The sequence below is a fragment of the Festucalex cinctus genome, chromosome 16 (genome assembly GCF_051991245.1).
Source record: "Festucalex cinctus isolate MCC-2025b chromosome 16, RoL_Fcin_1.0, whole genome shotgun sequence".
Lineage (NCBI taxonomy): Eukaryota > Metazoa > Chordata > Actinopteri > Syngnathiformes > Syngnathidae > Festucalex > Festucalex cinctus.
The window spans coordinates 4,742,600-4,765,000 of NC_135426.1; the positions used below are offsets into that span (position 1 = coordinate 4,742,600).

Below are 22,401 nucleotides of genomic sequence, written 5' to 3' on the forward strand. Positions count from 1 at the left end.
TCAATATATACTATTATTAATGCGAATTACTTGAAAATATTTACAACAAAGAACAGTTTTAAAACATTTTCATTCACAATAAAATAGTGGGAAATTTATGCGCTGGAGAGTTATGGTGGTCACGTGATATGTGACGAGGAGAAAGTAGTGAGCCGGCAAATCTATTTAGAAATGTGACTAATTGAGCTTGTTTTCAACATGGCCCTGGTTGATCTCTTATACTCTGCTGCCACCTGCTGGCCGTTTGTGTAATAATGACCATTGCTTCAACCGTTCTTTGCAGTTGAGAGGCTGCATCAAAGCCTTCTGTGTGCTCTAGCATCAAAAAACAAAAAACAAAAACGTAAACATACGTCTTTGAGACACTTAAAACTAGGGCTGCACAATTTTGGAAAATCATGCGATATGTGATACCGTTGCTGAGTAAAGCGATATCAATATTGCGATATTTAACATGTACTCAAAGAAATGACATTTTTATTATCTAATGAAAGAATTACATTTTTCCATGCAGCAAAATAAGCAAACTCAATGTATTTCCCGTTAATTAATTGTAATTACCTCCCGATAATGTTCAACTATTGGATGTCGGTGCACATTTAAATTAGCCTGTCAAATTCAGATAAAAGCATAAAGTTCCATATGAAACTTATTGCATGTCTTTGTGATTTGCATATTGCATGGGCCAATATCACGATATCGATATTTTTTCGATATATTGTGCACCCCTACTTAAAACATTTAAAATAGCATTATTTATACCAGGGGTGGCAAACTGCGGTCCTCGAGGGCCGGAGTCCTGCAGGTTTTATAGATTTCCCTACTCGAAGTGCAGCTGATTCCAATTAACAGGCTCGTTATCAGGATTCTGCAGAGCTTGCTGATGAGCTGATCATGAATCAGCTGTGTTGAAGAAGGGAAATATCCAAAACCAGCAGGAATGCGGCCCTCGAGGACCGGATCTCGCCACCCCTGATTTATACGTTGTTGTTTTTTTATGCTCGAGCAGACAAAAAGCTTTGATGCAACCTCTCTACTGTAGAGAACGGTTGACGAAATGGAAGGTATTCCACAAACGGCCAGCAGGTGGCAGCAGAGTATAAGAGATCAACCAGGGCCATGTTGCAACAAGCTCTTTTTGCCAGTGTTTTCACCAGGAATGTGAATCATGATAAAACGTAGCTATATTCTAATGCTAATTGCTGCAAAACGGAAACAGATGGAAATATATGTTTTCTTCCAGATGAAAGAAGAGACTCAAGTCTTTCTTTTGGTAGGTTCCATGTTTTGATAACAATATAACACAATATTCTGTAGACCTTGCCAAATCATTCCAAATCCAGTAAAACAGCCAGGAGTGAAGAGGGTTCAGTCACAATGGTGGCGAGTGAACGAGTTAGGTTGTCAGTCCGTAGACTTTGTTTTAAACGGGACGTCAGCCCAAAAATGTCTTTATAATAATATGTTGTACACGCTATTAATGTTGTGTTTGTGAAATATGAGTTAACTAACAAAATACAGCCGTTTAGCCACATCAGGGGGGCGGCCATTTTGCCATTTGCTGTCGACTGAAAATGACATACCGGGCAACGACCTATCACGGCTCACCTGTATTCTGAGTTTGGTGGTGATATTCACAATCTGAGCGGTGATTGGTTGTTACCCTGAACAAGTGTGATGTCATTTTACATGTGATGTCGATAACAAGTAGCAAAATGGCCGCCGACCTGAAATGGATATCCATCCATCCATCCATCCATCCATTTTCTTGACCGCTTATTTCTCACAAGGGTCGCGGGGGTGCTCTGAAATGGATAAAACAGTTGAATTCATTTTTTGGGGGTTGACTTCCCACAAAACATTTCTATTTTTTATATTATATTATTATATTATATTATTAATATTATATATTATATTTTCTATTTTTATTCTTTTTCACAATTGTGATTGATGGTTGAGAGAAAATAAAAGCAAGTGTATGGTGAGGTCAAAGTTCAGGGCCGGACACACGCACGTGCCTGGAGCAGGTGTCCTAGCAACTCGTACACTTGCGCTTCCTTTTCATTTTCATCCTCCCTCAACTTCTCTGTTTTTTTATGGCCGCCGTTTGAATCCCGGCTTTTTTTGTGCGCCCTTTCTTGAGCCAACGTTATTGGCGCTTGGCAGGACGCGGCCGCCGCCCTCATTAGGTGCGCTATAACTCATCATGATGGCGACATCATAAAAGTAAGTGAGCTGAGGACTTATTAGCAGACGTAAATCACAGGCTGCCCTCGCCAGCCTTTAAAAAAAAAAAAAAAAGCGCCTCTGCCTGTGGTGTTTAATCCGCTTTGTCAGCAAAATCTTTTTTTTTTCTCTCACTGGTGTGTTCCATGTGCAGACTGTCACACAGAAGAGCAGAGCGAGATGTCATGGCGACGGCGGCAAACAAAAAAGAGAGCAAGCAATATAGATGGGCGAGCGTTTGGGTGCAAGGAGGGAGCGAGAGGAAGGAGATCATTCAAACAAAAAACAACAAAAACAAGTTAACGTGAGGTGTTGATTCCTATGACGGCCTAAAAATTATATCACGATATTTCAAAGAAATTTGCAGTGACGATATTGGTAATAATTACTGAACAAATAGATTTGTAATAGGCACTTCAGAATAATAGCACTTTTATTGCAGCAACAATACTTAAGCCACCTTTTTTTTCCCACAATCGCAATGTAAACAAAGTGCAAATATAGCAACTGTAATGGAATAAAATGGAAATCAAAACAGGCCAGGTAGTGTTTACCCTGTGAATTGTAACATAACTGTTTAAAGCACATTGATGCTTTGTACAGGCAAATGTATTGTTATTAAAAAATGTTTTTCCTCTGCCATTGTTAAGGCAGTGGTTATTTTTGCCGCAACCCTCCTCGAGCGTTATTTTGCCGTGAATGTCTCTGGTTGGAGTGAGAAAATGCCGTGTTTGCTTGTAGACATTACTAGCGGGTATAAAAAACACAAACATGCATTTTTACGCCACTGTGCGACAGCAACGGACACAACATTTCGTTGACAGCACGTTAGCTTAGCGCAGTGCTTCTCAATTATTTTCTTTCATGCCCCCCCAGTAAGAAGAAAACATCTCGCGCCCCCACCCCCCACCCCCCCAGCGATCATTTGTCTATAAAATTGTTATAAGCACACCTCTGCATAACGCTGTATCCTTAATAACGTAAAACGGAATACAAAAAAGAAATAAATATGGACCAACTTACAACAAAGAATAGCTTTATTAACTGTAACAGAAAAGATTTAAAGTGCATCTGAAATTAAAAAATAAAATCCGTTATTAAACTATAAACATTTTTTGACTGACTTTGTCAAACCATATGATACGGAAAAATAAAATTATATAATTTTTTTTTTTTTAATTTCAAACGTATAAAAACAAAGTAATTATAAGAATACATATAAAAAATGGAAAACATACAAGACAGATAAAGCAACAAACACATTAGAGCCCCAAAAATAACAATTTTATAATTCATCCAGTCATTAGCTAGACATTTACACATGTTCGAAAAGGAGTAGGAAGAAGTATAAACTTATCAAGTCCTACCCCCTTAACGTCCATTACACAATAAATGTCACGCCGCCACCAGAGTGGCGGGTCATGCTCTTATTTTTCACAGTCAGGTTCCTGTTTTATTTTGAAAATACTAACTCTCATCTCACCCCAGGTCACTTACCCTTCCTGCAGCTCACTGATTACCGGTCCACGCCCATGATTAACACCACCTGTTCCCAATCAACCCGGACATAAAAGCCACCTGAATCATTCCCTCAGTGCCGAAGTGTCACATCTCAGTGCATGGAAGCGTCCTCACAGTCCTTGATCCACAGTCCTTGTTCGATGTCTTGCCTTGTCTTGCGCCCTTAGTTTGCCCCTTGTTTTCCTCCCTAGCGGAGCGCCTTTAGTTGTCCCTGTTTTTGAGTGCCCTTGTTTTATCTCCAGTTTGGAGCTCTTTTTGTTCTGCCTTTTTTCCCTCTTTGAGAGGTGTTTTTTGGTTCGATTCATTAAAGCTGCAGCCTTGTTGGCCAACTTACACTCTGCGTCTGAGTCCTACCTCCTCGCTTCGTGTCAATAAATAGTAGATACATATATACATACACATGCATATACACACATACGCATATATATACCTACATACATATACACATAAAAGAAAAAAAAAACCTGCTAATATACAGCTGATGTATCTTGATTATTAATAACAAAAGTTATTATAATATTAATAATGAGCACATTCAATAGTATATCCATCCATCCATCCATTTTCTTGACCGCTTATTCCTCACAAGGGTCGCGGGGGGTGCTGGTGCCTATCTCAGCTGGCTCCACCGTGCCGCCCCAATAGTATATCATGTACATATATTCTCATACTTTTACATACACAGATATATATATATATATATATATATATTTTTTTTTTTCTTGTCAATATCAACACTAATAATGTAGTATTAATAACAATAATATTAATGATAACAGCAATCACCAATATTACTTTTCATTGACAAGCACTTCCTCTTGCCTATACTTTTCAAAAATGTTGATTTTATATTTCTTTTTGAACTGGTCCATGTTTGGACATTGTTGTAAATCAATACTCAACCTGTTCCAGATTTTCACTCCACATACAGATATACAAAAAGTCTTCAGTGTTGTTCGTGAATTGTCTTTAAATTGTGTATTCTCCTCAAATCATACCCTCCCTGTCTCTCTGTAAACATATTCTCAATATTGCCTGGCAAATAAAATCAAGAAATAATAATGCATTCAAACTGATCACCAACATTGACTCAGGAGCACAATATATAAAAAAAATTATATATATATATATATATATTATATATATATATATATATATATATATATATATATATATATATATATATATATATATATATAAAATAATTTATGCAAATTTCTTTTTGCTGTGTGCAAAACGTGCATGCTCAGTGCAAACAAAACCCCTACACCACCGAGCGAATGCTCCCTGCGCACACTCTGCCAATAATGAGAGCGCCACTGCCCCCTAATGTAGTGGAGGTGCAATTGCACTTTATTCTAGGACAGTAAAAAAAAATAAAATAAATAAAAAATAAAAAAGCATGTTCCCCGAGGTCAAACGCACCCCCCTTGATGGTGCCTCGTGCCCCCCTGGGGGGCCCGCCCCACTATTTGAGAAGCACTGGCTTAGCGGTCGATTAGCATCACAAACTCACGTGAACTAGATGGCGAATTACCGGTCACGATAAAATAAACACCGCAGATTGTTTATCTTGGTCAAACAATACGCAACCGCTTCAGTATTAACCAACCACCTTCTGTTTTTTTTTTTTTTTTTTTTTCATAAGGAGTGCATCTAATCAAGAGTTCCCAGTAATTTTTCAGTAAGGAACTTTTGTTCACCCCCAACAACAAGAACTGCTTCTATGTCATCCTCACATGTCTTTAGACTGCAAACTTTACGGCAGCAGTTTTCCTGCACAATATGCAAACGATTTTTGCGATGTTTTTTTTATTTTATTTTTTTTAGCATTATATCTGACCTCTTGGAGCAAAACAGCCTCCACACGACGAAGCTCACTCCCACTTTGTCGAAGACGCGACAGAACTGGCTGCAGCGCTTGCAGCCTCACACACTCCGACATTGTTTTTTATGCAGCAGCGAATGACGACGTGTATTGTATTGTATTGTAGTGTAAATTGACACCAAGACGTATAATGTTGCGCATTACATCATCACTTCAATTTCACGATATTTGAAATTTTTATCACCCAAAAAAATACACTGGTTAATATCGTAGATGATATGATATGGAACACCCCTTAGCCATATATAAATATATTTTTTTGAGAAGTTGGGGTAATATCCCGAGAAAAAAAAACTCGCAAATTTGCCACTTTAGAAAGTGGCAAATTTCCCACTCTCTAAAGTGGCAAATTTGCGACAGAAAAAACTCACAAATTTGTGGCAAATTTTTGAGTAATTTTTCCCTCACCACTTTAGAAAGTCGCAAATTTGCCACTTTCTAAATGTGCAAATTTGAGTTTTTTTCTCACAAAAGTGCCACATTTTTTTTTTTTTCTTGCAAATTTGCCACTTTAGAAAGTAGCAAATTTAAAAAAAAAAAATCACACAATTTTGCCACTTTCTAAACACGCAAATTTGAGGTTTTATTTCTTGCAAATTTGTCACTTTAGAAAGTGGCAAATTTTCCAGTTTTTTTTTTTTTTTTTTTGCAAATTTGCGACTTTCTAAAGTGGCAAATTTACGATTATTGTTTTCTCGCAAATTGGCCACTTTAGATGGTTGCAAATTTGCCACTTTATGCCCTCTAAAAAAAAATATATATATATATTTATACATGGCCCTAATACGCGCTGTCGTAGATCCATGCAGGTGTGTGAGGGAGAGTATCCCCCCCCCCCCCCCCCCCCCGCGTCCCCCCCCACACACATCATTGAAGCGAGATTAGCGACATGACATGCAGATGTGTGAGGCCTTTAAATCCAGTCTCCCATCTGGCCTAAAAATAGCATCTTAAACTCCCTCACCCTTCCCTCTGTGCAGCCTCCACTCCAGCCGGATGCCCACCCCCGGGTTCACGCCCCCCCGCCCCATGAAATGCGAGCTGCTCCCAGCTGTACATTCCACTCCGAGCCAACTCCCCGGTAAAATTGGGTTGCTTGTCGTGGGTGACGATGTATTTGAAAGGCTCGGAATGAAGAGAAGCTGCCAGGATGGAGTGCCTCAAGGCTGCGTCTCGGGGCTCCTCTTTGCTCTCTTTTTCCCTTCACTTGTGTTGTGACGCGCCCCGAGGCTGTTGTGGCTTACCTACAGTGCATACCTAGAAAGGAATGAAAAAAAAAAACAAAAAAAAACCCTGGGGGGTGTGAGCACATTCATGGACTTGCACAAAGCATGTCCGCGGGGGGAATAATGCAAGCCCAGCAAGATTCACACTTAAAACAAGATCTTCTGCTTTTTTCATTGTTCAACCACAGGATAATCTGTGAAGGAATTCCAGACGATAAGGGATTATCTGTGGATGATGGAATATTGAAGCGTTTACCTGAAACGATTGCTGAGGTCTCCGGCGAATGAAGCAAACAATCGCTTCCAAATAAGACCCGTTGAAGCGTCTTTTATTGACAAGGCCACTCACACAACATGGCAGGGATTTAAAATTTAAAACCGTGTCACACATCTGTGTCAGATTGCGTTGATCTCATCCTGTCCCACTTTTTTGCCGTTGCGGCAAAAACAAAAAACAAAAAAAAAACAAGCTGGCGGCTCCGCCCACGTGTTGTTGCGCCACGTTACATCACGCCACCGCCGCAATCTCGTTTGTTTGTGTTGCTCGTGCGCGTTGTTGTGTCGAAAACGTGCGATTAAAGTGTGCGCGTGTGCCCTCAATCGCTGCTCAGGACTGTAAGCGCTGTCCAGGGTTATTATCGTTTTGCAATTTTTCATTTGAGTTAGTTTTGATTTCCTTTTGAGTTTTGTTTTTTAAATGGAGTTAATTTTAATTAATTCTGTTCGTTTTTATTCGTTTTAGTTACTTAATAACTGCTTAGTTTTAGTTTAATTTTAGTTAGTTTCAGTATTAGTTTTAGTTTAAAAAAATGTGTCTTACTTGTGTGCAGTATTTAAAAAACAGCATGGGAGTGACATCATCTTTTGGTGCTTTTCTATTGGCTGCTGCAAGATGATGTCACTTCTGTTGATATCAAAAATAAATCTACTTAGAAAAATTGTCTCATGTTGTGACTATTGAACAAGATTATCTGACTTGACTCAACTTGCTTGTTTGTTTGCATTCCCATGGTGACTCGGGACTTGATAAAGTTACGCAACATTTGAGACTTGTGATGTGAAGCATCTTTGCTTTGTCATGAAATTTTTGATTTGAACTGTCCTGCAAACTTTGTTTCCTTTCCATGCCGTTATGTAACAATTCCAAAAAAAAGATGGTTACCCACGTTCATTTGCTCCCGTCGCCGCTCAATTAAATATTCTCCGAAACACTTTTGTCTGCTTCCATTATCCAATATCGCCCGCTGACTCTTTGGCCGCATCCCATGATTCCTGCCGATTAGTGCCATCGCCTTGTCTCGTTTTCAAGCTCCATATCAGTCCATCTGCTTTCCCTACAAAACACAAATGCTCGAAATGCTCGAGCAGGCTGGCCGAGGAGTCAGATCGCTAACATGATTCATCAATATAGTCAGAGAATTATGTAATGTGCCGTCATATTTGTCTGTGGCTGCTCCTAAGCCCTGCCCAGGTGACACTCTGTCATCAATTTAATCTGTTTGCTTTTGTCTTCATTTTAAGCAAAGCAGGTGCCATTACAGCAAGTTTATTTTAGTAAACTAAAACCAACGAAAAAACAAAAATTAAAAAAACAATTTCATTAATGAAATAAAATAAAAAAAAAAAATGTTTTTTTTAAAAATGAACACTAACAAAATACATTTTATATTTACAAAACTAACTACAGTATAGCAAAAATGCCCTATGTTTTAGTCTTTGGTAATGAATTGAATGCATGAGCCTTTGAGGATAATTTTAAATGTGATTTGAAGTTGATTTATTTTTTAGATGAACCGGGAAAAGGTTGTTTGAAAAAGTTTCACACAAAAGTGACGTCATCTCGCAGCAGCCAATAGAAAAGCACCTTCACATGCCGTTGCTTGCATGGTGGTTTTTGAAATATTGCGCACAAGTCATACACATTTTTTAAATCTAAAACTAATACTGAAACTAACTAAAACTAAGCATTTATTAAAAAACTAGAACTAATACAAACTAACAGAACCACCCTTAAAACTAATTCAAACTAACTCAATGCAAAAAACAAAACTCAAAACAAAATCAAAACAAACTCAAATGGAAAAATTGCAAAAGTATAATAACTGGTGAGCAGTGAAGGAAAAAAAAGAACTTGTATCTCAAAACACCACTTTAAGCACCATGTGCATGCATGTGCAAGCTGTTTGTGTCGCACTGTAACACGCACTTGTAACGATCTGCATGTGTGCACAGCTGGCGCATACTCAGCTGCCATTTTCTCTTTTTAATGGATCGGCTGGTGCTGTCTGGAAATGTTTGGCAGTCTCATAAGGAGCGTGTGCGCTGAGTTGGGTGCGCGCGTGAGGGTGTTGTGAGTGTATATAGGAGTGGGAGAGTGCATTTGTAGCCCCGTCTATTTGCCCTGGTCCAAGAGTGCATGCAGCAACTCGGTGTTGTAGTTTCCATCGCATCATCATGCATTTCGTTCTCACTGCCCCCCCCCCCTCCTTTTTTTCCTGACTCTGGAATTCCATGTTCAACCCACACGTGGCTGACAGTTCACAAGCCTGCTTGTGTGTATTTTCGAGGAAATGGTCAAACATGGGGTATTTGTACACGCCAACAAATGTGGAGCTCTAGTTTTGTTGCTTGTCGACTATAATGTGATGAAAGTAGAGTCCAAGTTACTTCATCAGTGATGTCATTGATATATATATATATATATATATATATATATATATATATATATATATATATATATATATATATATATATATATATTTTAGCAAAGCACAGTGGTCCCCAAACATTTTTTTTTTTTTGCACCAAAGATAACTGTACTACGTTCCAGCTTGAAATTTGAATTGTAAGCGTTGATGTTGAGTAGTTGAGACGACTCGACGCGTATTTAGCCCATTTTTGAAAAAGTGAACAATAGCACCCCCAAAATTTTTAGAATATATACAGGTTGTATATAGATTAGGGGTGGGAACCTCTTGTGTACCTCAGGATACGATACGATATGCGATACAAGGCTCACAATAACGATTATCTCACAATATGACGATGCCGTGATTATTGATATATTGCTCAGGTAATAAATCCACGATAATATACCATAAAACTAAAATAATAATAATAATGATAATAATAATTATAATATAAATAATAATAATATAAATAATGAAATAAAAATAATAAAATAAATATCAATTAAAAAAATAAATAATAATAATAATAATAACAAAAATATAAATACATATAATATAAATACATAATATAATATATAAATTAGGAGTGCACCAATCACAATTCTCTGGCCGGTCACAATCCCCCATCTTTTAAAAAGTCTGACCTGCCGATTCCAATTTTTGCCAATACCGATTTTTACAAGCAGCATACACCTTCAGTGTTCTAATCTTGTTTTATTGGAAAACATTGAACAATATCAGCGAAATAATACAAATGGGTTGTTTTAACTGCACATGAAGTAGTTCTCTCAAATAAAAATGAAAATCTGATGTCATCTCAGCAGAAGAGGACAGTGGCTGACTTTTTCACACCTCTGAGGAGGGAGATGAGATTGATGGAAAAAAAAAATTGGTTTATTTTTTAGGGATCGGCTGATCACCGATCTTCCAATATGAAGGAAATCAGGGCCGATAAATCGGCTGGCCAATCGATCGGTGCGCCTCTAATATAAATATATGTAATATATAATTTTAAAAAGTAAGCTGAGTCTTCTTTGCCTGAAGACTTCCGTCCATTTCCCCGCCACTCTTATGAGGCGCTCCCCCTAGTGGCCTGCCAAGTAATTGCTCAATAAGTAATGAACAATGGAGCCATTATATTGACTGTATATTAACTACAAATATTGCGATACTTGCGTAGGTGTATCTATAATCTATCAGGAGACAATGTATCATGATTTATTGCGATATCGATATATCATCATACTCCCAATATAGATCTCCTTTGCATAGCTTTTATTACGTAAATTTGGTTTACTCATTGACTTTCCCCACACATTTTGGAGCGGGAAATACATCCAAACCATCAAAAACCGGTACATAAGATAATAGATAATAATAGATAAGTACATTGAAAATAATTCTTCCACTATGTTCCTTAATGCTGTTAATGATATAGAAGTATTAAATGTTGTAAAAACATTAAAAAATAAAAAGTCCACTGACTGTTATAATATTGATATGATCCTAGTAAAAAGTATTATAGAAGATATTGTGCAACGTTTCACATATATATGCAATTTGTTATTTAAAACTGGTATATTTCCATCAAAAATGAAAATAGCAAAAGTTATTCCTATTTACAAAAGTGGAGATAGGCACATATTCAATAACTACAGACCAATATCATTGTTGCCACAGTTCTCAAAAATTCTAGAAAAATTGTTTTTATACCGACTTGACAACTTTATTGAGAAATATAAGCTCTTAAGTGAAAATCAATAAGGGCTTAGAGAAAAACGGACCACCTCAATGGCAGTCATGGAACTCGTAGAAGCAATATCAACTAACATAGATAATAAAAAATTTACTGTTGGGATTTTTATGGATTTAAAAAAAGCTTTTGATACAATGGATCATTCTATATTAATGAATAAATTAGAGCGGTATGGTATAGGAGGTTTAGCATATAAATGGATGAAAAGTTATTTGGATGATAGATAGCAGTATTTGAAGTTTAATAATATACAATCAAAATACTTGAAGATTACTTATGGTGTCCCCCAAGGGTCTGTGTTGGGCCCTAAAATATTTATATTGTATATAAATGATATCTGTAGGTCTCAAAAATATTGAAAAGTGTCTTATTTACTGATGATACAACTGTCTACTGTTCAGGAGACAACCTGAAGCAGCTTCTGACCACTGTGGAGTACGAATTGAATATAATAAAAAATTGGTTTGATATAAATAAATTATCATTAAATTTAAATAAAACCAAGTTCATAGTTTTTGGCACTAGACCAATCACTCATCAAGTCAAAATTATGGTGAATTTCATTGAAATAGAAAGGGTGTATGAAAATAAATTCCTTGGAGTAGTTATTGATGATAAATTATGTTGGAAGCCACACATAGAAAATGTTAAAAGGAAAATGTCAAAAATCATCGGGATACTCTATAAAACTAAGGATGTCCTGAACATGAACTCATTATATATATTATATAGTTAATTATTATTACCAAATTTGACCTATTGTGTGGAAATCTGCGGAAATGCATATAAAACAAACACTAACTCTGTTTTCAAATTGCAAAAAAGAGCCATAAGGATTATTAATCGATCAAAATATACAGAATCAACACATCCATTATTTATCAAATTAAATACAATGAAATTTTATGACTTGGTTGAGTTTAAAATAGCACAAATAATGTACAAAGTATATAATAATGTACTCTGCCATAGTACTCAGACGTTGTTTGAAATCAGACACAGTCCTTATGATATAAGGGGTACAAATGTGTACAAAAAAAACAAAACAAGAACAAATATTAAGCAAAGGTGTGTTTCTGTAAAATGTGTTAATTTGTGGAATAATTTGGGAATTGACTTGAAAAGATGTGACTCACTTGTTGAGTTTAAAAAATTCTTTAAAAGCAAAGTTAAAAAAAAATTACTTATGTCAAATAAGAGCATGAAAATTGTATATAATGAGTATGAGTATATGATTTATAAATGTATTATGGTATATGTCTAGGAATTTCATGTACATATGTTGCTGGATAATGCACGCGTAATTTTATTTTTAAAAATATTAACTTAGTATTGTATTAATAACGAAATAAGTTTAAATGTATAATGTATGAGGGTAGGACTAGATAAGTTTTTAACTTCTTCCTACTCCCTTTTGAACATGTAAACTATGATGATTTTTTTTCTTCTTTTCTTTTTTAACTTTTGTATCTCTGCTGTTTGTTTTTATGTTTAGATGTTCAATAATTAAATCAATCAATCAATCAGTCAATCAGTCAATCAATCAATCAATCAATCAATCAATCAATCAATCAATCAATCAATCAATCAATCAATCAATCAATCAATCTATGGCTTACAGTTTAAGAAAATTCAAATATCCTATCTCAAAATATTAGAATATTTCCTCAGACCAAGTAAAAAAAATGCCATAATCAGCAATACTAAGACAATAAAAGACTTGCAATAGTTCAGTTGATTTGTAATGAATCCAGAATGTATGGCATTTTTGCTTAGTTAATTGCATTACAAAAAATAAAGGACTTTACCACAATATTCTCATTTTCTGAGACAGTCCTGTATGTTTTATTTCACATAGTATTGCTCGCTATTAGCATTTATTCTTTTTCAAACTACATTGGCACCTTTTCGTGACTGTATTCTTATCGCTATTATGCAAGACATTCATACCTGATGATAAACCCATGCCGGTTTGCGCATGCACGCGCCGGGCGTGCACACGAGGCATGGAGGAGGTTGTGTGCAGCGCTCTCCAATCCCATCTGCTTGACACGAGGGGGGGGGGGGGGAGTAGACGAAGAACGAGGCCAGATCAGGCTGAGGGAGGGAGGCAGTTTAGAAAAAGGAAGGGAGTGAGAAAAAAAAAAAAACTGGGGGTTGGGCTCCAAGCTTGTGCATGTGTGTGCGCGTGTGATGTTCCTTTCCTTTCTTTGTTTGACTGCTGAGTTGGAGAAAAAAGAAAAACAACCAAAACCAGTGTCACGCATTTTTTATGTGTATTTTTATTTGCTTAAACAGAAAAAAAGGATTTCTGTGAGGAATAATCGGGGAAGATGATCTGATGCTTTTGACAACACAGTCATTCTGTGAGTGCTTTTTCGTGCATTGGCTGGACGATAGATGCATGTGCGTGCATGTGTGTGTGAGAGAGAGAGAGGTGAGGCGGCGGCGGTGGTGGTGGTGAGGGGGGAGGCACCCAGAGCAGTTTAAAGGGAAAACACAGCCACACAAAGCTGCAAGTGCAGGAAGGCAGGAAAAGGAAAGCCGGAGCGGAGCGGTGAGCTGCTGGGAATCTGCTGAGCTTGGCTGCCGCTCCAACCGAACGAACAGACAGACGGACGGGACCCCTTTTGGATTTTTTTTTTTTTTTGGACCTCGTCGCTTCCCCTCCCCGTGGTCTCCCATGGTAAGCCAAGCTTTCCCTCGCCTCAAACAAAAGCCGAGGGTGAAAGTTGTGAAGCAGATGGGGAGAAGGAGCTAAGCTAGCAGGCTAGCTTACTAGCAAGGAAGGAATGCCGCACAAAGGGAGCTTGTGTTGCTCCAGCTGCGTTTGTGTGCGGATGGAATGTTTATGTCACGGGGGCATCCCCAACTTTTGTTGTTGTTTTTTTGTTTGTTTTTTTGTGCATTCAACGGGGGCCAGAAAGCAGGAACCCCCAAAACGCTGGGAATTGTGTGAAAGCAGGAATTTGAACAAAGGAGAGCAGGCGAGAGGGCATTTAAATCCCCCCGCTCACTTCTTTTCTTCCATATTCATCTCTTCTTCGGTTGTGGTCCTTTTCAAGCATGTTCTGATCACGCGTCTGCTTGTTGGGTCTGCGGTCAGCGTGGATGGAGCTAAAAGTAGCCGGCGTGGAGTAGTAATAGTAGTGTGAGAAACACAACACTTGTTCTGCTGTCTGCAGGCTGCAAGCTAATGATCCGTGTGCGCGCGCGCGCGCGTGCGTACATGCATGCATGCGCGTGTCCCAATTTAATCCCCTTGTCCCCGCATGTTTCAAGATTCCTAGAAAGACAATCTCACACTTGTAAAGTGATACTTCGACACCCTTCCATTTGCTGCACACGGCCCTCCACAGGGGAATTTGAGCGGAAGTGGATCATCATCATCATCATCGTCATCATCTCCACTTTAAATCCCACCACCATTTCCTGTCCAGTAGCGGCGTGCCAGGCGCGGTTCAGTCCCTGTGTCGGTGTCAGATGTGATCGGGGTCGCCTGCAAATGACGTCACGCTACTACAGGATTGTCTGGGAATTGTCCGTTTACAATTGTTCAAAAGAACAAAATTCATGGAGTAAAATTGGAAATAAAACTTAAAAATATTATTGAAGCGCCTTCGCGCTTGCCAATGACGTCAGTACAGCAGCGCTAACAAAGTTAGCTTCGTTTTTTTTTTTTTTTAAAGCTGTTCACAAATGAACACGTTAACAATCTGAACTGACAATATTTGTCACATTGAGAATTATTTTGTGTATTTATCATTTAGTCAAATCTATTATTACTTATTCAGTATATTTTTAAGTTTATTTACAATCTCAGTCCATATATTTTGTTATTTAAATGACATCTTGAATATTTTCTTTCCAATGTTTGACGTCAGCTGGATCGTTTCCAGCCAATCTTGTAGCGGCACGTGTTCGTTAGGCAACCCCCGATACGATCTGGCAGCCCGATCACATCTTGCACCGACACCGGGTCGCCCGTCATCTGACATCGCGGGATGCTAATAACGCTACGCTAATCTGTTTACGCCGCTGCTTCTATTATGTTGTTATGATGATGGGAGCTGACATGCGCGCTAAATTCAATTACGATTCACGGGAAATGATTAGGATTGAGTGCGGAAGACAGCAAGATGCTTGATTATTTGGATGTTTTTTTTTTCATTGTTAGTTTTGTGGTTTTGACAGCTGAACATGTTGAGTTTCTGCATGAACATGATGACGCCTGTCTACTTCCTGCCTATCCCCTGCAGATGTGGAAGAAGGTGGTGTTTTTTTTTTTTTTTTTTTTTTTTGTTCATGTGGGGGTCTGTCCCCTCACAGCTGAAGGGGGGAGATTGTGCATTCATTGGAATGGAGGCTGAGATGGTGGTGGTGGGGGGGTCTGATTGAGTGTGCAGCCTGCAAGGAGAAGAAAAAGAGAAAAGGGAGTGGGGGAAGGGGCTGGCTGATGCCTTGTGTTTAAAAACAGGAGGAGGGGGGGTTGTCGAGGGTGAGGAGCAAGCAGACAGCCAGTGGAGGAGATGAGAGGAGGCTGGCTGTCCACAACTGGGCACTCGCCATGTAAATAAATGCACATTTTGCAAGCAACGCTGGGAGAACGTTCACAGGAAGTCATGCCGCCGTGCCAACTTCAACTGTAGACATTTTTGTTAAATGGACATCTTATGATAAAAGTGAGTCAACTTCCAAGTTTTGCGAGATTTGAGCCATCATTTGCCGAATTTTTTTTTGCTTTGAGCTCTGTATGGTGGCAGTGAACTTCATGCCAATCCCAGTTGAAGTTTACCATCAAGCTAATCAAAGTGAAGAGAATTACATGTTTACTGCCTAAAGAAAGGCCCTTCTAGCTTCATGTTCATATAAATTTGAAAGATAATTAGGTATATATATATATATATATATATATATATATATATCTCAAACATGGAACCTACCAAAAAAAAGATGAGTCTTTTCTTTTATCAGCAAAAAAAAAAGAAGCATATTTCAATCTGTTTTCGTTTTGCAGCAATACACCTTAGAATATAGCTAAGTTTCATCAATAATATTCACATTCCTGGTGATAATACTGACAAAAAAAAAAGAGCTTGTTGCAACATAGCCCTGGCTGATCTCTTATACTCTGCTGCCACCTGATGGCCTTTTTTTAAATTTTTTATTTATTTTATTTTTTTTTTATTTTTTTTATTTATTTATATATATATTTTTGTTATAACTGCCATTGCTTTAAGCGACTTTTTCAGGTCAGAAGCTGCATCAAAGCCTTCTGTATGCTCTAGCTAAAAATAAATAAATAAACGTGTAAATACGTTTTTGGGAGTGAAGGTCAAATTATACGTTTTTGGGTTTGACTGAGCTAATTTAAAAAAAGTTACTAACATTTTTTCGTTTTGTTTTGCATTTGGGAGGCTGGAATTATTGAGTAGAATTTTCATTCATTTCAATGCGGGAAATATGATTGGAGTGTTTTGATTTACAGAATGTGGTCACAAATTATTTAAAAAAAAAGTCTTTATATGTTTTTTGATTTGAATGAGATGATGATGATGATAATAATAATAATAATACAAAAAAACATTTTTTTGTTGTTTTTTGGGAGGCTGGAACTATTGAATATAATTTAAATTCATTTCAAAGGGGAAATGTGATTAGAGAGTTTTGATTTATGGAATGTGGTCCCAAAATTGAATCAACTTGTATCTCAAAGCAGCGCCATATTCTCCTTGTGACTCAGAGGTAACAATCCAGGATACAGTGGCGCTTACATGGCCCCAGCTGCCTTGGTTGCAACATTCAGCACACGCATGGAATTGCGCACCGCCATCAAGCGAGCATATTTTTCATGACTTGCTGCCAGTTCTTTATGATCCCAACTGAGCCGCGGAACATACTGTACACACGCTCCAAACAGGAGCCGCATTTTGTTCCTCTGCTCAACACTCTCAGGGGGCCTCGCCGGGTCGCCGAGTGCACTTTGGATTAGCGTGATGTGCTTAATTCTATTATGCGCTTGTTTAAAAGGGCCAAGGCAGATTCGCTTCTTTTTTTTTTATTATTATTATTATTTTTTTTAAATGGCGAGCGCAGGAGTACACGAGATAGCCGCGTGTGTAATTAGCTCGTGGGAGGGCGGGGCTAGATGGCAGGCGACGGGCGTGTGGTGTAAAGGTCACAGCCACGCCGGGTGAGGAGGGAAGAGGAGAGAGGAGGCTCTGCTCTGATCTGAATACATGACTGGATAGCCGATAGGCCAAGACTCTTGACGTCGCGAGGTGGCCATATTGCTCCTCCCCAAGAAACGTTTCTCGACATATGATCCTACAAACTTACAGTAGTGGAATTGGAGAACATTGGAGACAGTACTAGACAGTACTAGTAGAAACAGCATGATTTATGGTGTTGTAAATTTGTTAAACATAAACAAGTCCTTTGCACATTTTGTCTTAAAATAAATGCATAAATTATATGCTTAAGGATGTTTACGTGAGGAATCTTGTGTATTTTTTTTTATTAAAGAATTATTATTAATTCAACAAAAAATGCCGCTGCCAAATCTAATATTGAAGTCTAAGGAACTGTGCAATAAAAGAAAAACTGGGTCTTCAAAGTAGCACATACTGTCCACAACCCCCCCTCACCCCGCCCCCTGGCCTTATACTAACTCCCTCCGAGCTGTATATGTCTCATCTGTACGTATACTAGAGGTGTGCCAAAAAAATAGATTCATAAAAGAATCGAGATTCTCATTTATGAATCGAATTGATATTAATATCCAAAAATCGATTTTATTTAAATTAGACATGAAGAAGAAGGGGAAAAGGCAGTTGAAGCCCACATGCTGTTTTTTTGTGGAAAAAGGCACTTACAATACAAAATTAATAAATGTTTAAACAAAAAACGAAGACACTTTAATGTCTCTATTTGTCATTTTTTCTTGCAAAACAGACTGGAGTAGATCATGACAATGTTGTGCATATCTGTAAATTGAAGCAGAAATCATTTGTCAATCAAATAATTTTGAATCGAAAATCGTTTGAATCGAGAATCAAAATCGATTCTGAATCGAATCGTAGACCCAAAAATCGTAATCGAATCGAATCGAATCGAATTGTGAGACAGCCAAAGATTCCTAGCCCTAACGTATACCATCTAGTTTGTTTGTAGAATGTAGTTTAATAAACAGTAGTCTGCTCGCGAGATGGGAGTAGCAAGATGGCCGCCCTGTCACTACAACGGCTTGCACGGGCGTGTATGGGGTATATGCCATGGAAGAGGCGGGACGTGATTTTGCACATCAGTTTGTTTCCGGTCTGGGTTGGGAACGCGCAACCGAGGGGCACAAAGTCGGAAGTACAAGTATTTTTGACGCAGCCCACATGTCGCAAACCGAACCGGAAACAAACTAATCTGCAAATACAGTCCTGCCTCTTCCGTGGCATATACCCCATTCGCTATCAGCCTGTGCTAAGCTTTTTTTTTTTTTTTTTTTTTTTTTTTTTAAATGAGAAAAATATCACCCTTTAATATTGTGCTTTATAAAAACATGCAGAAATGATCAAATGTTATATTTTTAAAGAATGAAACCATTTCTGTCAGATTTTGCTTGAATTTAATGGACATGAAAAAAGTCGTATCTCAAGGCACCATTGTCATTCATGATTATGTGTGTGCGCTTGTGTTGCAAAAAAAAATAAAAATCAGCATGAGCGTGTTATGAATGAAAAGCGAGTCTTGCATGTCTACCGCAGTGAAAACGTTCCGACAAGCCCCGTCTTACTGGTCTCACTAGTCTTACTGGTTGCAATCAGAATCAGAAACACACACATACACATTTTCCCTCTGTGTGCACGCACATGACATGAGCGTGACCCCGCCTTCAATCAATGCAGCTGATCAGCTTACGCTAATGCATTAACCCGATTGCCTCCCTGAAACGGATTGATGGCCGTTTACATTTTGGCGGCCCCTCCTGTGCACAGGAACAGACGTCTTCCTCCGCCGACTGTCTCTGCACACAGCAGGAGAATTGGCCCGATTTTAGCCCCAAATTTCCCCTCCCGACAATCGTAAGGATGCGCCGACACACAAGCGATAATCTTAATCGATAAACCTGCTGTGTGTGTTGTCACCACACACGGCGCCTCCCGATATCGGCGCTCAGAGGGACCTCCGACTTGAAATCGGGGATATCCAACATGTTGGATTGTTTTGGCCCGACTTCGCTCCATGCAGCTGATTGACAGTGACGTGCAGCCAATCAGAAAGCGAGCCAGCGAGGAAGCCGATAGGGAATCCAAAATCAAAACAGTCATAATGCAGCAGAAAAGTGCTCGTGCTATTACACTCTTTTTATTTTAGTTTTTTAATTCATTATTTGTATATTTTTTTATACACGCACACACATTCTCCACAAATAAACGTGGTCTCCAGGTGGGACACAAACCCGCGCCGCCAGCACTGAGCCGAGGGCAAGCGATGTCTCGCCAGTGCCCATTTACACTCCTTTAAACAACTTTTCTTTGCCACGTTTAATCTCGAGACGTTTTGCGAGACTTCCTGTCACTTTCTTGAATGAATCGGCTCGGGTGGAATGTGTTGATTGTGCAGTGTGGCCGCACACCACGCACGGTACGTTCAAAACTGGAACTCCCGTGATTTTTTTTCTCTTCACGTGTGGTGTCTGTCAAAGATTGGAAATCGGCCGACAATTTTAAAATCTTTCCGTGTGAACCAGGCTTACCCCCGCTTCCACGCTGAACCTTGACCCCCGCCGTCGCTCGCTTGTGTAACCGCGAGCCATTAAAGGGCAAAACGGTTGCCGTACTTTTCATTTGCGCCGATGAGAGTTCAACATTGCTGTTTAATATCTGGGACTGTGGGTGAACTTTGACCTTTCTTGGTCTGAGTGTGTATGTGCAGATAAGCCCCACCCCCACAGACTGTTAACATGATCTGTCTCGGGGATCAGAGCCCCTCCATCTTTCCTCCCTGTCTGTCTGCACCCTCCTCCCTTTTTGCCTTCATCTTCGTCTCCTCGCAGCCTTCTCTTATTTCCTCACCCTCCTCTTCTCGATCATCCCTCTTTTTTTTTTCTTCTTTTTTTCTGCATAAGTCCTGCGTAGAGTCCAAAGTGCATGTGACTGCGATCAGATGGTGTTGATTGCAGAGATTGGAGGAGGGCATGTCTGTTTTGAGAGGTGCTGGGGGTGGGGTACTTTACTTTCCTCCAACTGTACTCATCCCAAACGTTTTCAGTAGTGTTAATTTTGTCAACAAAAACAAAACGGAAATCATTTCGTCAGCACACATTTTTCACCGGACTAAAACTAGACTGGACTAAAACCCTCATTGTGGGAATGCTTTTCCGCATTCCCACTTTATTGTGATTTTTGTTCTCCACACTTTTTTTGCCGCGTAGTAACTCCCACATAATACTTCCAATTTACACCGTGCAAATTTCAACTAGCTTAAAAAATTCACACCTCCCGGGGTATATATCGTCCACATTACTTACAATATTTGCACAATGTAACATTTAATAACTTTTCGCCATTCATTTTCAATGGGACAGACATTGAACTTTTTCCAACTATCACTTTTCACTCCCACTTCTATGTATATAACGTATCATCATTACCGGGTGTCTAATACTGCTCGGTGGTAAAAAGCATTGTCCATTAACCAGGAGGTTATAATTTCATAAATTTATCTCTCTCAATTTATTTCATAAGCATTCCACATGCATTCATCTTAGCATTCAACTTTCAGCATTCCCATGCAATTTCTCCAGAAATTGCACTTATTCTAGTTTAGTGTTTCTCAATTCCGGTGCTCAGGCCCCTCTAGCCAGCCTGTTTTCCATGTCTCCCAATTGCAACGCAGGTGAGGATCGTTATCAGGCTTCTCCAGAGCTGGCTGATTAGCTGTCATTGGAATCAGCTGCAATGGGAATTGGGAGACATGGAAAACAGGCTGGCTAGGGGAGCCTGAGGAACAGAAATGAGAAACACTGGTCTAGTTAAACAATAAGTGGGACTAAACCAGTCTACATTTTTGTCGACTAATGAAGACGAGACGAAAATGTACTTCACGTCATAAAAACTGGACTAAAATTTACAGACATTTTAGTTCATGAACAAAAATGAGACAAAAAAATATGATTTTCTAAACTCTTGTCTCGACTAATCTGTCACTGTGAAATTGTCATGTGACACACAATGACACACCCCCTTTCAAATCGGCAGCGAGTGCAACATACACAAACACGAGTGGGATCTACGTTTAAACGGTAAATAAATAAATAAATTCTATTTATAATGTAGCATTAATCCAACATCCATAACGTTCCAACATTCATTTATGGACCCCAGGAATATTAGCTTTTGCATTTTGCAAGAGCTAATGGGGATCCAAAGAAAACCCAAACCAATAATAATGTGAATCCGAACCGCTAACTAATGCTGGCTAACTTACTAGCTTGTAGCATGGAGCCATATTAGCCAGCCACTTGTTGATATTCTGAAATTGTATGTGAAATTGTTTTTTATCAAATAGATGAGAAAAATTTCCTCTAAAATAGTTTTAGATCTTTATAAAAGCGTTTCTTCCACAAGCTGTGATTGAAAGTGTTGAAGAAGAGAGGAGAGGGCAGGTCCCCAACATTGCACATCATAAATAAAATGTTAGCAACGTGTTAGCCAGCGTTTCAGGCTAGAGTGAAATCTGCTCTCATTTTACTCCACCCTCTCTCGCTCTCACTCCCTCTCTGATCTCGCACATGCTCACTCTTTGTGCGCGTGTGTGTGGGGTAATTGAGGTGTGCGACCTTGGGGTAGGTCTGTCGGGTGCTACGGTGAAGGATGGCAAACTGATTGTTTGCCTGTACATTTCTGCTTCGTTTTTATAGATGAGCAAATCATTGTCGTGATCTACTTCAGTCGAACTCGCTAATGCTAATTAGCGCACCACACGCGGCACTTTTATCCCTCAAGAGAAGGGCTTTTCATAAAAAAACGCTTCAGGAATGTATACAGAGAAGCATCTTAACATTACTCCCCAGCATATAAAAAAAATAAATAAATCAAC

The 22,401-nt window shown here is 38.8% G+C and overlaps 1 protein-coding gene across 5 annotated transcripts in view; it reads left to right on the plus strand.

The window, feature by feature from the left end:
* Positions 1 to 22,401, plus strand: part of kdm6ba (lysine (K)-specific demethylase 6B, a) — a 140,884-nt gene that overhangs the window by 28,274 nt on the left and 90,209 nt on the right. Inside the window, exon 1 of one of the 5 annotated variants that reach the window (XM_077499585.1) lies at positions 13,484 to 13,673. The exons of 3 other annotated variants lie outside the window; for them this stretch is intronic. The gene's annotated coding sequence lies outside the window, so the exon portion shown is untranslated. Of the gene's footprint in view, positions 1 to 13,483; positions 13,674 to 13,766; positions 13,994 to 22,401 lie in introns of those variants that run through there. One more of the 5 variants, XM_077499583.1, reaches the window with a different exon arrangement.